Raw genomic sequence first — 10171 nt, 5'->3', positions numbered from 1 at the left:
GTGCTTCATATTATAAACCATGCCTGTCCGTGCGGTGTGGGGTGGGCCTCAGAGCTGGCTTCACAGGCCTGCAGCCTGCACTCTCATGGGCCGTGAGGAGAGCCCCGTGCTAGGTGTGATGGCCGGCTGTGGCTATCTTGAACAGAGGCCCCCGCATTTTCATTTTGCTGCGGGTCTCTTGCAAATTACCTAATTGTTGCTGGCTAAAAATACTTAAAGAGTGTTGCTCCAGCAGCACTGTGGACATGTCCACAATGTTTTTGCTCTGTTTTGGAAATGTTGAACTTTTCATTTCCAGTGCCTGGGAAAGGGACAGAAGATGAACCAATTGGCTGGGTGCGGTGGCTCACGCCTGTAATCCCAGCACTTTGGGAGGTCGAGGCGGGTGGATCATGAGGTCAGGAGTTCCAGACCATCCTGGCCGTGTCCAGCTAAGAATTAACACAAAGGAAGAAGAGGATGGCTATGAATGAAGAACAGCAGTCTGCCGCTGCAGGGGATGTCTAAATAAGCCCGCAGAGCCTTGGTTCCACCTGACTCTGGGTGTGGTCACTACTGCGGATGGAGGACTCATCAGTTCCCTTGAAACCTCTAACTCTCACCATGCACTTCCTTAATTGATTCATCTTTTTGGGGGGGACAGAGTCTTGCTGTGTCACCCAAGCTGGCGTGCAGTGCACCATCACAGCTCACTGCAGCCTTGACCTCCGAGGCTCAAGCGATCCTCCCACCTCAGCCTCCCTGGTAGCTGGGACTACAGGCAGGCACCACCCCAACCGGGTCTTCTTGCCATGTTGCCCAGAATGGTTTCAAATTCCTGGGTGCAAGCGATCCACTTACCTCCACCTCCCAAAGTGTTGGGATTACAGGCCTGAGCCACTGCACCCAGCCTTCATTTTGAATATTCTTGACATGGTTGCCTTTTAATGTTCAGTTTTTCAAACAGGAAATTGAGACTAGTGTACCGACTCTAAAGGTGATGCTTGAGGAGGGGAGCAGGTAATAAGCAAAATCTCAGGTAGGTGCAGAGAGGAAGAACTGAGCAGGGCAAGGGCGGTGGTGTGTGTGTGTCAGGGGCACCCTTGTAGGAAAGGGCATGAAGGGATACTTGAGCAGAGACCTTACTGAGGACCGGAAAGGAGACAGTTGAGGGAAAGGCACTCCAGGAAGAGGAGATACGTTCCAGTTCTTCTGCCAAAAGTAGAGCTTTCTTCCTTAAGGTTCAGACTTGCATTTCCAACTCTCTGTTGTTATCTCCATGTGGATGTTCCAAACCCGCTCAAATGCAACCCGTTTAAAATTTCTCTTCTGCTGCAAACCGGTTCCTCTTCCTCATTGCTCTATTGCTGGTATTTGTGCCACCCTCTTCCCAGTCACCTACATACATGCACTGAGCTCCCAAGTTGTGACCATTTGTCTTCCACAAATGCTCTCCAGTCTTTTTTTTTTTTTTTTGCCACCTCTGCAGTCCAGGCCCTGGATGACTGCATGGGCCTCCTCGTGGGTCTCCCCAACTTCAGCTGCTCCAGCTCTGCCCTTCTTCAGGACTGCAGTCGGTCATCTTCCTTCAGCACTCTTTCAGTTAATGCTGTACTCAAAAGGCTCCAGAGTCTCTCGGAGTAAGGTCAGAAATCCTGAGTCCAGCACCTGAAGCCCCCTCTTCCTTCCAGTCCTATCTGCCTATGCTCCTCTAAACCCATCTCAGTTTGGATTCTTTGCAGTTTTCTTTTTTTTTTTGAGACGGAGTTTCGCTCCTGTTGCCCAGGCTGGAGTGCAATGGCATGATCTCGGCTCACCGCAACCTCCGCCTCCTGAGTTCAAGCGATTCTCCTGCCTCAGCCTCCCGTGTAGCTGGAATTACAGGCATGCGCCACCATGTACAGCTAGTTTTTTTGTATTTTTAGTAGAGACGGGGTTTCTCCACATTCGTCACGCTGATCTCGAACTCCCGACCTCAGGTGATCCGCCCGCCTTGACCTCCCAAAGTACTGGGATTACAGGTGTGAACCACTGTGCCTGGCCTTTTTGCAGTTTTCTAAAGACATCTCTTCCTTTCCTGTCTTGAGTCTGGATGCCTGCTTCTTCCTCCTACGGAAATCCAAATATCACCTTTTTATTATTTTTGAGATGGAGTCTCACTCTGTCACTCAGGCTGGAGTGCAGTGGTGCGATCTCAGCTCACTGCAACCTCTGCCTCCCGGGTTCAAGTGATTCTCCTCTCTCAGCCTCCCTAGTAGCTGTGACTACAGGCGTGAACCATCATGCCCAGCTAATTTTTTTGTCTTTTTAGTAGAGACGGGGTTTCACCATGTTGGCTGGCCAGGCTGGTCTCGAATTCGTGACCTCGGGCCTCCCAAAGTGCTGGGATTACAGGTGTGAGCCACCACTGCACCTGGCCCAAATGTCACCTTTTTAATGAAGTCTCTCCTGCCAGCTTCCCACCCCGCGGCACTTTCTCTCCCTTTGACCTATACAATTTTATTTGCACCACATTATTTTTTCTGGAACTTTTCAATTATAAAAGCAATATACATTGAAAAGTACCTCAAAAAAAAAAAAGAAAGAAAAAGAAAAGAAAACGTAAGGACAATCATGCATATTCCCACTTCAACAAGTGAGTTCACATTTGGATATTCTCTTCTAGTCCTTGGTGATATGCATGCATATTTTTACATAATTGTAATCACAGTAGACATACAACTTCGATTTGTTTTCACTTGTATCCAACATTTCCCCCATCTTTCCACATAGTCTTTTCAAAGAGGTCAAAATAAGAGGTCAAAATAAAAGTCCTTAAGTGACTGATAACATCTCAAGATTGTATCTCCTAGAGTTTACATATAATTTGTTATATATTTTTTGAGACAGAGTTTCACTCTTGTTGTCCAGGCTGGAGTGCAATAGTGCGATCTTGGCTCACTGCAACATCCATCTCCCAGGTTCAAGCGATTCTCCTGGCTCAGCCTTCTGAGTAGCTGGGATTACAGGCGTGCACCACCACACCTGGCTAATTTTTGTATTTTCAGTAGAGATGGGGGTTTCACCATATTAGCCAGGCTGGTCTCGAACTCCTGACCTCAGGTGATCCGCCTGCCTTGGCCTCCCAAAGTGCTGGGGTTATAGGCGTGAGCCACTGTGCCCGGCCTACATAGAATTTATTAAACTATCTTATTACTGGACATTTGGATGGGTTTTATTTTTAGTGATCATAGGCTGGAAGCTATTTGAAAGAAAGAAGGATAGATCTTAAGTTTTCTTTGTATTGCTAGCATCTGGCAAAATACTTCAATTAATATTTATTGGATTGATTGGGTGCGGTGGCTCATGCCTGTAATCCCAGCACTTTGGGAGGCTGAGGTGGATCACTTGAGGCCAGGAGTTCGAGACCAGCCTGGCTAATATGGTGAAACCCTGTCTCTACTAAAAATACAAAAATTAGCCTGGTGTGGTGGCATGCGCCTGTAATCCCAGCTATTCGGGAGGCTGAGACACAAGAATTGCTTGAACCGAGGCGGCGGAGTTTGCAGTGAGCAGAAATTGTGCCGCTGCACTCCAGCCTGGGCAACAGAGAGAGATTCAGTCTCAAAAAAAAAAAAAAAAATTGGATGTATGGGTAAATAAATGAATAAGCACTCATGACGGACACCTTTAGGCATAACTATTTTTTTCTGTTGAATACTTTAGGATAAATTTTCCTGAGATCAATGAGACAAAGAGCATTACTTTTTTTTTTTATTTTGGCACTGCACATTATGGCAAATTGTATTTTCCAAAAATGGTCACACCAATAAACGTTCCACCCGACATGGTGTGATGTGGCACATTCCTCCATTGAGTGGTAGGGCCTATGTTCCTTCCCTCTGACATTGGGCAGTTCTTTGTAGCTGCCTTGACCAACAGAATGCAGTGGAAGAAACATGGTACTTTCAAAGCTAAGTTATAAATAAAAGGCAATATGCTTCTGCCTCTCTCTCACTTTCTCAGGACACTGGCCCTAGTAACTCAGCCACCACGTTATGAGGAAGCCCAGGCCCTGGGTGGAGGCCAAGTGTGAGTGTTCTGCCAATATCTCCAGTTAGGCTCCTAGTCCGTAGCTAGCATCAACTGCCAGATATGTGAACCTGTAGACACTGTGGAACAGGGAGGAGCTATCCCCACTGTGTCCTGTCTGAATTTCTGGCCCACGGAGAGAAGTACTAAATTGTTATTGTGGTTTTGGGGTGCTTTGTTTAAAGAATTCACGCAGACCATTCAACTGGAAGCAGAGTGTCATAATGAATTTAATTTTGAGATGGAAGTCACATAACACCTTCTCAAACCGACAGGTTTGGGGCCTGGCAGCTTAGGTTCAGATTTCCCTCTGCCAAATCTTTCCTGAGTCAGGGGACTCCTCAGGCTGTCCCGTGGATGACACTCCTCCCCACTAGGAACACAAGGGGCCTTTCTTTGGAGGTGGAGCTCATTAAGCTGGTGCCTGTATTCTGGGCCAAAACTATCACAGAGCTGCCTGATTCCAATCTCCACAGCATGTGTTTGGGAGAGAATCGTGCCTGGCTGCTGCTCCTGAGAAAACAGCGTTTGCCCCCAGTGGAGCTGATCACCACCTTCTAACTTTCCTCCTATGGGATGCAGTGCATGAAAGCAGAGTCTGATTCAGGATTGTTATTTTTTCCTTCAAGTGTAGAAATGGGAAAGGAAGGAGACTGTGTTTTCTTGGTATACCAGAAAGCCCAGCCTTCAGGATACAAGGGTGCTACTGTCCATGACTGGGGAATGAATGGCCAGGTCTCGGGAAGGGAAGGACAGAGGGAGCAGGAGGCAAAGCTGGGCTAGCACAGTTGGGGTGGGTGGGTGTCAAGGCCATGAAGATCTGTAGCTCAGTGTGATCTAAGGACAAGACAGTTGCTTTACAGTGCCAAAGGGGCCATTTCCTACTTTTATACTAATTTGTTCTTTTTTCCTTCACCTAAAAGCAGTCCATTCATTATTTTCACTTTGAGTTTCTCAGTTACCTCTAGGTATGAAGAGTATCTTATCACTTATTATTATTATTTTTAGAGATGGGGTCTCACTATGTTGCCCAGGCTGGTCTCCAACTCCTGAGCTCAAGTGATCCTCCTGCCTCAGCCTCCCAAAGTGCTGGGATTATAGGTGTGAACCACTGCATCCAGCCCATCTTATTTTATCAGAAATCAGTGTAGGGCTGGGTGCAGTGGCCCATGCTTATAATTCCAGCAGCTGGATTGCTTGAGGTTAGGAGTTTGAGACCAGCCTGACCAACATGGTGAAACCCCGTCTCTATTAAAAAACACAAAATTAGCTGGGTGTGGTGGCAGGCATCTGTAATCCCAGCTACTCAGGAGGCCAAGGCACAAGAATTGCTTGAACCTGGGCGGCAGAGGTTGCAGTGAGACGAGATCACACCACCTTACTCCAGCCTGGGTGACAGAGCGAGGCTCCATCTCAAATAAATAAATAAATAAATAAATAAATAAATAAATAAATAATCAGTCTGAAAGACTAGTTGTCCTGCCCCATTTAATGACAGAGCTTAGTCCTCTCACTGAATGCTCAATGCATTGAGGCCAGTGGCTCTTCTAGCCAGATTGATTTTGAAATACTCATTTTGGTTTGGGGCAGAAAAGGATTTACATACAAATCTCATCCACAGTAGTGCCTGGGACCCTCTGCATGCAAATTTGCTAAGAAATATCCTCAGGGTTGCTGCTGTCCCTTGTGGGGTGGCAGGGCTGCCGAGCTGTTCTCCACACCCATACTGCTGTTAGACTCTCCTTCCTAACTCCCACTGAGGTGCCGCCTCTGTAGAATTCATAAATTGTCCCATCCCAGGTCAATGCAGTTCAGTGTGAAAATGTTATTACTGATGAACATCCAGGGATCAAATTATAATGTGGCTCGGAGCTAACGCCTAACAACCCTGCACACCCAGCAAAAAGCTACTGGCATACCCAGTGAGATGTGGCAGTGTCATTGGGGTCCAAGAGGCATGGGTGCTGATTGTACAAAGCCCTCTCATTCTAACTGGGCAGACAAAGCCCCACATGGGTCCTTCCCTGAAGCCTTCCTGCCAGAGAGCCCAGCTGTGTGCTGCTTGTCCTTGAAGACTTTTGACCTCATCCACGGTTCAGGGACAGCTGGCAGGTAGGCCAGCCAATCCCTTCTGGCCCCCACCACTGGTCCCTGCAGCATTTGGGACAATGTTGTGCTGTTGCACATAAGTGTAGTGCCTTCACCCCCAGGTTACTAAGGAAGACCCCCAGAAGCACTGGAAGGAGTTTCATCATTTTCCTAACACCTTTACTTTTCAAGCAGTCCCCCTGCTGCAGCTGTCCAGGCCCAGGAGTGCTTCCTCCTTAGGTCTAGCCACAAAAGGAAGGCCAGTGCGCTTGGAGGGATCAAAAGGTGTCCTTTGGAGGAGAACAGTTAATATAGGAAAGCTAATATAGGAGGCTTTCCCAAAAGTAGTTTTAACCATCGACAAGTATACTTGAACAGCAGCACAGCTCAGACTAGTAAGAAACTCAGTTCTTGTGCAAGGATGAGATAAGATACGAGGACCTACTGTTTGACTAAAAGTCACTTCTGAATCCATTCATGTAGCTGCTGAGTGCCAGAGGAGGGGCAGAGATCTAATCGCTCAAGGGGAGAAATGACTGCCATCTGGAGTGGTCAGGACTAGCTCCAAATAGCAGGTTTAATTAGAGTGAAGGCTCAATGCAGGGGAAGACAGTAGACTGAGAGGGGGCATCCCCAGAGAGTGATCAGGATGAGGAGTAGCACAGAGAGAACCCAGCAAGCAGGCAGTAGCCTGCACTGGCTGGAGCCAAGGGTTTAGGTGCATGAGGCCAGGTTGGGGCCAGATTGTGTGGAGCTTTAAATGTCAGGCTAAGGAATTTATCAGGGGGATGAAATGATCGAACAGGTGTTCTAGGAAGATGAATTTGAAGAGAATGTGCAGGATGAATAGGAAAATCTGGAAGCATGGCAACAATTCGAAGGCTGTGAGATTAACTAGGCTGCTGCAGTAGTCCTGTGTGGGTTGATAAGGGTGTAAATGAGCATAGTGGTGGCAGAAATGGAAAAGGTACAGCTGCAAGAGACTTTGTTAAGAAAGAATGGATGAGGTTTGCTGCCTGATTGGATTGGGGATCCAGGGAGCTCCAGGAATCAAAGATAACACCAGAATTTTGAGCATGGGCAACTGGTAGTACAATGAACAGAAAAAGGGATGTAAGAGGAAGCTGATAGGAGCAGATGTGAAGTCAGTCTCACACATGGGGTTCACAGAATATCCAAACAGAAATGTCTGACGGGTAGATGGAAATCAACACTACAGTTCAGGAGAGACACTATGCTTGATGGATTTGGGAATCAAAGGCAGAGAGGTGATGAATGAAGTGGAATGAATGAGATCTCTAAGGAAAATCATATACAGTGAATCAGAGGACCAAAGACTGACCTTTGAGGAATGTGTGCATTTCAATGTGTGCATTTCTTATTACAAAGCTGCCTAGAAAGGGCTGGGTGCGGTGGCTCATGACTGTAATCCCCGCACTTTGGGAAGCTGAGGTGGGCAGATCACGAGGCCAGGGGTTCAAGACCAGCCTGGCCAACATGGTGAAACCCCGTCTCTACTAAAAATACTTTGTCCCACTTCCAAAGTGAAGGGCGATCTGTGTGTTCAGGTGTTGTCAGTCTGATCCTTTCATTTGAACTTTCTTACCAACCCTCATGCAGCCATCCTGTTTCTTGACTGTACATTAGAATCACCTGGGAAGCTTTTTAAAACTCCTGAGGCTCAAGCCACACCCCATATGAAGATCAGACTCTTTGGGAGTGGGACACAGGCATTTTCTAAAGTTTCCCAGGAGGGACCCAGTGCAGAGGCTCACGCCTGTAATCCCAGCACTTTGGGAGGCCGAGGTGGGTAGATCACTTGAGGTCAGGAGTTCGAGACCAGCTGGGCATGGTGGCGGGAGCCTGAATCCCAGCTACCTGGGAGGCTGAGGCAGGAGAATCGCTTGAAACTGGAAGGCAGAGGTTGCAGTGAGTCAAGTGCAGTGAGCTGAGATTGCGCCACTGCACTCCAGCCTGGGCAGTAAGAGCAAAACTCCGTCTCAAAAGAAAAAGAAGAAAAAAAAAAAAAAGGAAAAAGAAAGTGCCACCCCACATGCTGCGTGTCTTTACTGTTAAAATATAAAATATCAGTGTCAAGTATATTTTAGTTTGAGAAAGCCACACAACATAACATTTGTATGTCTCAGTAGAAACTAAATTATAAATACCTAACATGCCTCTAAAAGAAATCTGGCTTAAGGATGATATTTATAGACAAAGAAAAGGATAAATGATGAAGTGAATGTAATCTAGAGGATTAGTGGATCTGATCCCACAAGAAGTCAAGCAATCAAAGAAAAACTTGTGACATATATCCTGTAAATAACATTTGATCAGAGATATTAGTAGACATTTATTCATTTTAACACAAGGACTAAAAAAATTGCCTTATTTGCAGTGCACTGTCTTCCTGAGGGGTGAATTCAAATGAATCCACCAAAGTATTTTTTAATAAAAGCTATATTTAAGTACAAACTGGCTCAAATATTTGGGAAGAAAAGCTAATATAGGAAAGCTACCCAGAGTACAGTAATCCACACTAGACTTACTAATAGTATGCAAACAAAACATCTTTTTAAGTGTGTATCCCTATGTATATATTTATTGTAGACTGTATTTTTTTAGTCACTTTAAAAATAAAATATTATTGCTTTGAATTTTTAGACTAAAAGCTAAGTCCTATAAAGAAAAAAAGACCTTTTGTCTTATGCATTGTTAAAATTTTTCTCCATAGTGCTTTTAATAAAGTGTATGCAACTATATAGTTTAACAGCATAACAACTGTTATTCCAAGACATCTTCAGTAACTTTTGAAATAGCAAATTTAAATTTTAACATGTTCTTATATTTAACATGTTTGATATTTTCTTCTAGAATATCATAGCAAATAAATATTTAACATACACCGAAAGTACTTAAAAGATAAGAAGCTCTTTTCCTTTGGACATCAACTTTTAAAAACACGAACAACTTTTTGAAAGACAGAATTTACAAAGACAGAACTGTACTGACTTGAATTTGGAATTTACTAATTACTGGTGATACTTTAGTGAGTTTACATATGTGTATTATTACTAGATCTTAAACCATACTGCATATAACAAAAAAAGAAAATAATTATACTTCTCTTCCAGAGAGTAATGACTATATTCAAAGTCTGAGGCAATGACAAAATGGGATGCACATCTAGTAATACTGACATACAGTTCCTTCAGAAAAGACTAGTTTCAGCTGTTTCCAGGTTTACATAAGATGATGGAAGCAGTCTCTAATATGTTAATCAAGAAAATATACGCAATTGCCAGTTACTACATATACATACAGAAAATAAAGATGGTGAGTCAAACAAAACATACAAACTTGGTAACTTCTCTCCAGATATTTTGAACATATTTTAAAAATTTAAACAGGATATCACTGTGATCTTAAAAAGAGAACTTTAAAAATAACACATTATGGAATAGTAAAACTGAGCTGCTAAAACCAAAGTGGTAAACAGTTTTCTTGATGTCCTCAGACTCTTAACTAAAACCCAAATTAATACTACCAGCTAAAGTTAATCCAAGTGTTGACTTTTTAAATGTCAATACTGTCAAACCTCCTTTAATAATATTTTAAAATATATGTAAACTTAACACATTACTTAAGAGTTAATCTCATTTCTTTGAATGTGGGCTTTGGCCTAACTTGCAGAACGCTGGGGAAACATTAAAAAACAAAACAAAACAAAACAAAACAAAACTAAATCAGCAATTTTCTTACTTTCTAAGTACTTATACTATTAAATAAAATAACTGAGGCTGGCCGCAGTGGCTCACACCTGTAATCCCAGCACTTTGGTAGGCCAAGGTGGTTGGATCACCTGAGGTCAGGAGTTCGGGACCAGCCTGGCCAACATGGTGAAACCGTCTCTACTAAAAATATAAAAATTAGCTGGGTGTGGTGGTGCGTGCCTGTAATCCCAGCTACTCAGGAGGCTGAGGCAGGAGAATCGCTTGAGCCTGGGAGGCAGAAGTTGCAGTGAGCCAAGATC

The sequence above is a fragment of the Mandrillus leucophaeus genome, unplaced genomic scaffold (assembly GCF_000951045.1).
Source record: "Mandrillus leucophaeus isolate KB7577 unplaced genomic scaffold, Mleu.le_1.0 Scaffold5, whole genome shotgun sequence".
In the NCBI taxonomy this organism is placed as follows: domain Eukaryota; kingdom Metazoa; phylum Chordata; class Mammalia; order Primates; family Cercopithecidae; genus Mandrillus; species Mandrillus leucophaeus.
The sequence above is the reverse complement of the archived record's forward strand: the minus strand, read 5'-3'. Positions refer to the sequence as shown.